Consider the following 7,164-nt stretch of genomic DNA (forward strand, 5'->3'; position numbering starts at 1 on the left):
CACTTAATGCTGCTACATATACTACATTTTCATTTTATAAATCTTTATCAAGCTTTTAAAAATGAAAACACCTACCTATAAATAAAAACGACATCCAACAAAGGAGAAGCATGATGGATGGTCTACAATGAGGGAGTGATGGCAAATTCGAGTGACTCTGAGACAGCCTCTTGCACATTAAACACTTTGTGAGAGAGCTCCACCCTCTGTCCCATGTGTCTTTCCTCTACCTGAAAACACACACACACACACACACACACACACACACACACATTTTGATTGCTAATTTATTAGATGTAAAGTTTATTAGAATACATTTATTAATGGGTAATGGTTATTGTGTGTGTTTTTTTCAACACAGTCTCACCCCCAAACGTCACATACTGACGCGTCTTGACCAAACGGCAATATACGACGAAAAGGGTACCCCTAAAACGTCCGTATGTGACTATTCGGGTTATGGGTAGGTTTAGGTATGCGTTAGGGTACCGCTAAGAGGCGCTGCTGGTGCGCTTATGTCTTCGTCTCATATGGACGTTTTAGGGGTACCCTTTTCGTCGTATATTGCCGTTTGGTCAAGACGCGTCAGTATGTGACGTTTTGGGGTGAGACCGGGCTGTTTTTTTTTTAAAGCAACATGCACTTCCATTTATTAAAAAGGACATATTGCACATGCTATGGTATATAAAAGACATAGCTTGTTCCTTTGTAAAGTTTAAAAGACACATTGTGTAGTTTGTCAAAATGGAAAAGAAAACAGGTAATAAAATAATAATTCTGTGGAAGAAAACAAATCCTGCAAGTTTAAGAACACAGAAGGGTCAGTTTAATGCTGTTGATCACAGCAGAATGAGACAGTTTTGTGATATGAACTTGCAGTATCATATTTGAATCTTTTGCATGGTTGCGGGAGAGGTGTTGTTGTTCAGATATTTTGTGAAATGAGGATCGTACTCATGTTTTTGTACAGCGTAGAAGGGTTTCCTGTCACTGTGGGCACCAGGGCACAGTAGTATATTGCAGAGTCTGCTATCTCAGTTTTGGAGATCTCCAGATTTAGTTGTTTTTTGCCCTTCAGCGCTTCAGCGGCATAGCGGTCCTTCTCCACGGGTCCCAGATTTTCAAAAGCTTGCAAGAGAAATTCAGGGGCAGTGTTGGGATACTGTCTGTACCACTGCAAACCCCTTATATTACTTCCACTGTAGTTGCAGGAAAGAGTCGTCTTCTCTCCTTCTAAAGCAAGATTTTCAGTAGATATGGGTGTAATTGCATTTGCAAAAACACTCTCTGGGAAATTATAAACAACAGAGGAATAGTTATTGGGGAACATTCAGAATTTAATTCTTCATTAGTATACTTTTATAGAGGTATATAGATATATTAACAAATGTAAATACTGTACCTGTAAGAAATGCCAAAATGGTGAGGTAAAACAAAAACATTATGACTGTTGGAGAATAACATACAAAATGAGATCTGGGGAAACACAGGACTGCCCTCTGCTGCACCCCTTCTCACCAAGCTCCACCCAATGGATTGTGGGACCCTCTAGTCTATTGATTCTTAGAAATTACAGATTTCCCTCAACAGACATGAGGAAATTACATCTCACTTCTTTACTGCAATTGCAAATTTTTTTTTAAAAAATTGCAAAATTGTAAAGTCTAAAAGACACACATTGTGTAGTTTGTCAAAATGTAAAAGAAAACATAGGTAATAAAATAATAATTCTGTGGAAGAAAACAAATCCTGCAAGTTTAAGAACACAGAAGGGTCAGTTTAATGCTGTTGATCACAGCAGAATGAGACAGTTTTGTGATATGAACTTGCAGTATCATATTTGAATCTTTTGCATGGTTGCGGGAGAGGTGTTGTTGTTCAGATATTTTCTGAAATGAGGATCGTACTCATGTTTTTGTACAGCGTAGAAGGGTTTCCTGTCACTGTGGGCACCAGGGCACAGTAGTATATTGCAGAGTCTGCTATCTCAGTTTTGGAGATCTCCAGATTTAGTTGTTTTTCGTCCTTTCGAACTATAGCAACATAACGGTCCTTCTGCTGTTGTCCCAAACTTTCAAAAACTTGCAAGAGAAATTCAGGGGCAGTGTTGGAAGACTGTCTGTACCACTGAAAACTGTTAATAGACGTCCCACTGTAGTTGCAGGAAAGAGTCGTCTTCTCTCCTTCTAAAGCAGGCTTTTCAGTTGACTGGGATGTTATTGCATTTGCAAGAACATTGTCTGGAAATACAACAACAGAAGAAAAAACTAACATTAATTCAGCATCGGGAAAAAATATTTGTATATGCTCAAAGACAACATTTATAGCTTTGAAATAAATATAAATCAATCACCTGAAAGAAGTGCCATGACTGTGAAGTAAAAAAACAGCATCCTAATACTGGGATAGAGAAAGAGCAAGTGCCTTCTGTATTTCTTTTGTAGCCACACCCTGTGACCTGTGAGACTTTTCTACTGTAAGTTCTCAAATCTTATTCACTTTCATAGGCCTACATTCAAATCTAAGTGAAATCTATATGAGATTTGTGTGCTGTTGTTTTCTGCTCCGCCTTCTTCTCCTTATATGGTGTACTGTAGAGTGTCTGATGTATTGGAGAAACGTGAGAGTGAGTATATATACAGGATTTTTATTTTGAGTCAATTATTTAGGCTATTTTGTATCACGCCTGCAAAGTAGTATCACTTTATTTATTAATTAATGTTGGGATAAATATCATCTGCAAGCTCCAAAAATATATTAAGTGCACACTGCACAGAGCAGCATGATATGACAGACTCTGACTGACTAAAACAATATGATTTGAGTCTAGAGCTTCACCTTTTGGCAATTTAAAAAGTTTTTTACTTTAATCTGAATTAAGCACACACACACACACACACACACACACACACACACACACACACACAGTAGGCCTATGCAATATTTGTATGATTTATCTGAATATCAAAATTGTTCAATTAAAAAAAATAGTGATGAATGGATCAGGATTTAGATTTTTATAATCATCATTGACTATAATGCTATGCTCTGAGGAAATAACTGGCTTGCTTCTGGATGTCAAAGACTTGTGTGATCATGATATGCATGAGGACTACAGTGTGTGGAGCACAGCGCCCTCTTCTGGGCTGAGTGAATGACTTTACTTTTGAGACACCAAACAAACACATTAAAACGGTTTGAAATGAACTGGTTTGGGAAATATATTTTTAGTCTATGATGTCTTTAATCGTTTCTGCTTTAAAAATAAAAATAAATCAATGTTAACACAAATGTAATGCATCCCATGTTTTTGTACAGTGTTCCCAGGTTTCCTGTCACTGTGGGCTGCAGGGCGCAGTAGTACAGAGCAGAATCTGTTTCTTCAGCAGATGAGATTGTAAGATTCACTTGTTTTATGTCTTTTTTAGCTTTTGCTGACAGACGAAGTGAAGGATCAGGATCTGAATATTCTGTGATGAGAATGAGGTGCTCAGGTCGAGATCCAGGATTCTGGCGATACCACTGCAGATTATCTACATCACCACTGTAGTTACAAGTAAGAATCACATTTTCACCTCTGAAAACATGCTTTTCAGAGGATAATGGGTATATTGTGTTTGCAAAAGAAATTCCTGTAAAAAAAATGAGAGAAATGCATGTTTGTTAATAAAACAGGAATTAGATATTGTCATCATAAACTCAAGCATTGGTTGCTCGAAATTTACTTCACATTCTTTAGCATATTGGGGGATGATACCCTGAAAATTAGAACATCTCTTACCGATGAATAATGAAAATATCCAACAAAAGAGAAACATGATGGGTGATCTTTGGAGTGATGACAAAGTCAGTAAACGTAGAGAAACTTTGTATCACCCTCTTAGTGAGAGAGCTCCACCCTCTTTGAGGTCTTGAGTCGTTTTTCTCTGATAAATACTGGACTTGTACTTGTATATGTGACAAGACTTCAAAGAGATAAACATTTTGTTTGGTGACAGATGTTGTTCTGATATTGTTTAAAATTTGAGAAAGTTTGCTCAAGATGTTATTAATGTATTTTTCATCATCTCATGTTTTTGTACAGTGTAGAAGGGTTTCCTGTCACTGTGGGCACCAGGGCACAGTAGTATATTGCAGAGTCTGCTATCTCAGTTTTGGAGATCTCCAGATTTAGTTGTTTTTTGCCCTTTAGCGCTTCAGCGGCATAACGGTCCTTCTCCTCTGGACCCAGATTTTCAATAGCTTGCAAGAGAAATTCAGGGGCAGTGTTGGGATACTGTCTGTACCACTGCAAACCCTGTATATTACTTCCATTGTAGTTGCAGGAAAGAGTCGTCTTTCCTCCTTCTAAAGCAGGCTTTTCAGGAGATATGGGTGTAATTGCATTTGCAAAAACACTCTCTGGGAAAATATAAACAACAGAGGAATAGTATTATTGGGGAACATTCAGTATTTAATTCTTCATTAGTATATTTTTATAGAGGTATATAGATATATTAACAAATGTAAATATCAAATGTAAATACTGTACCTGTAAGAAGTGCCAAAATGGTGAAGCAAAACAAAAACATTATGACTGGTGGAGAATAACATACAAAATGAGCTCTGGGGAAACACAGGACTGCCCTCTGCTGTACCCCTGCTCACCAAGCTCCACCCAATGGATTGTGGGACCCTCTAGTGATTCTTAGAAATTACCGAAATTACCTCTCACTTCTTTATTGCAATTGCAATTGCAAAAAAAAAAAAAAAAAAGAAAAAGAAAAAGATTTGGTTTGGTTTGAAAATGTTCTCATATTTATTGGTAATTGAAAACAACTCATTCCAACAAACAAGTAAAGACATCCACATAATATCCATCTTAAATGTGTCATAAGGGCATCTGTGAATTAAGGAGAAGTGTGTTGCTACGTAGTTTGTGAAGAAATGTTGTTTTTCATTTATCAACCATTTGAATTGTTATGGTATTGGGATTGACTCCAAGTCATGTCATGTATGAATTTGAAATCTCCCCCAAAAAAACAAAAAAAAAAAACAAACAAAAAAACACCTCTGACATGTAATGCCTTAAATCTAAAGTATATGATGTTGTTGTATGGTAAGCTCTTAGTGTTCTGTGACTGTGGGCTGCAGTGCGCAGTAATACACAGCTGAATCTGGCCAAGCAACATTTGAGATCTTTAGATCCACTTGTTGAAGGTCTTGATCAAATTTGCCAGAAGATCGTGCTATGGTTATGGGTAAGGCTGGACCTCCCTGTGGATAGCTGTAGACAATGAACTTTAGTTTTGATCCTCCATATTGTTTGTACCACTGTACATTTATCACACTTCCATTGAATCCTTTGTAACTATATTACATTTACAGTGCTCTTTATAGGTGATAGTGGGAAGATTGCATTTGCCTCTGCATGTCTCACCTAACAAAATAAAATAGTTTGGTTATAGGGAAGCAGCTCGACAGTCATTAAATAAAATTACATAAGATTCCAATTTAATTCAACATTACTTATATTAATTTAGAGGAAGGCAAAATGTGTGTGCATGAGTTTATCTCACCCAGATGGATCCATAAAGTCATAAGTGTGTAAATAAACATAATGGTTGATGTATTGGATGCCAAAATCATGATGTCTGTTTCATCACATAATATGGGCACCTGCACTTTAGTGAGATCCATTCAGAGACACAAAACTCCACCCTCTGAGTCAGATGAATGTTTCTGCATTTCTTGTCCCTCTCCAGGTCTAGATCGGGGTGTTTCACTTCATTACAGGAGCTCTAAATAAAAAAAATAAAAAAAAAGTTTTTCTTTTGTTGCTTTTACTAATAACTTTTCACAGAAGAAGAAGAATATTAGGGCACCTTCAGTAATTGTATCTGTTCATTAATATGCATCTTTTATAGGATTATAGCTATACAAAAGAGATCATATACAACATAAGATTTAATTGGGGGAACATCTTTCAGAACAGGGTCTGTCACTTCAGTAATAGATGAGAAAAAGCATCTGTATTGACACTTGATTGACAAGTAACAGTTTAATCACTAGAAATGCATGATAGTGGAATGTACTGTATTGCCACATCAACTTTCAGAGCATTTAAATATGATATATTTTAGATATATTTGTTTTCACCTGAAACTGTTTAAACACAATTTAAAACCGCTCAACCTTCTGCTTAGCTTTCCAGTTATGTACATGTTGTAGTTTTACGCAAATATATATATATTTTAGAGCATCATGCTCTATTTAGTGTAGTTCGTCATTTTAGATGTTTCATCTTAATTTTGTACAGGGGTTTTGAGTTTCCTGTCACTGTGGGCTGCAGGGCACAGTAATACGTTGCAGAGTCCGTAACTGAAGCAGAGGAGATCTTCAGATCCACACGATTTTTCTCCTCATTTAATTTAGCAGACACTCCAGGTATCGGAGGGTCAGCTGGCTGCTCAAGATTGGCTTCACTAACCAGAAACAAGAACTCTGGTTTAAAGCTGCTGTATTGACGATACCACAGGAGAGAATCACTGCTGTATGACCCATTGTATTTGCAGGCCAAAGTGATAGAGTCAGCAGTGCTAACAAATTCAGATGAGGAGAGAGGCGCTATTCCTTCTCCACTTATATCACCTGAAACAGGCAGAGCATTGCAGTTTATTACCCATTCAACACAAATAATTGATGTCTAATGATGACTTATTTTTGGAAGGTTTACTTAAAAATGTCACATAGCTTACCTGAAAAGAGAAGAATGAACCAGACATTGCATAGAAACATCATGGATCCTCAAGCAGCCCAAACTTTATAACTAAGAGATTTTGGCTGATTCTGGGCACTGTTACACCAAGGTTCAAATCTTCTGTAATCTGAGTGAACGCTGCCATCTGCTGTACATTTTATGCTATTACTTTACTGATTACTGATTAGTTTGTATTACTAATTTCAGTAGCTATTTAAGGACAAGTAGTTTGCCTGATGTAAAAGGTATATTTTACTGTTGATTTTATACCAGTTTATATCAGTGCTATAGATGAAACATAAGCATCACTAATGGCAAGGCTAGTGTGTTATGAGACTTCTGTATGGACATAATGCCACCTTGTGGCTGCAATAATGAATTTAAATCAATCAGCTGTGAGAGAACAATGTAATTCAAGGTACAGC

The 7,164-nt window shown here is 36.9% G+C and overlaps 1 gene segment (V, D, J or C); it reads right to left on the bottom strand.

Moving 5' to 3' along the window:
* Window positions 1-6,265: 6,265 nt before the first annotated feature.
* LOC307161821 (T cell receptor alpha variable 18-like) lies at window positions 6,266-6,777 on the bottom strand. The segment is given in 2 exons: window positions 6,738-6,777; window positions 6,266-6,630 (listed from the first exon to the last, which is right to left on the bottom strand).
* Window positions 6,778-7,164: the final 387 nt, after the last annotated feature.

Source organism: Squalius cephalus (genome assembly GCF_949319135.1).
Source record: "Squalius cephalus genome assembly, chromosome: 7".
NCBI classification, from domain to species: domain Eukaryota; kingdom Metazoa; phylum Chordata; class Actinopteri; order Cypriniformes; family Leuciscidae; genus Squalius; species Squalius cephalus.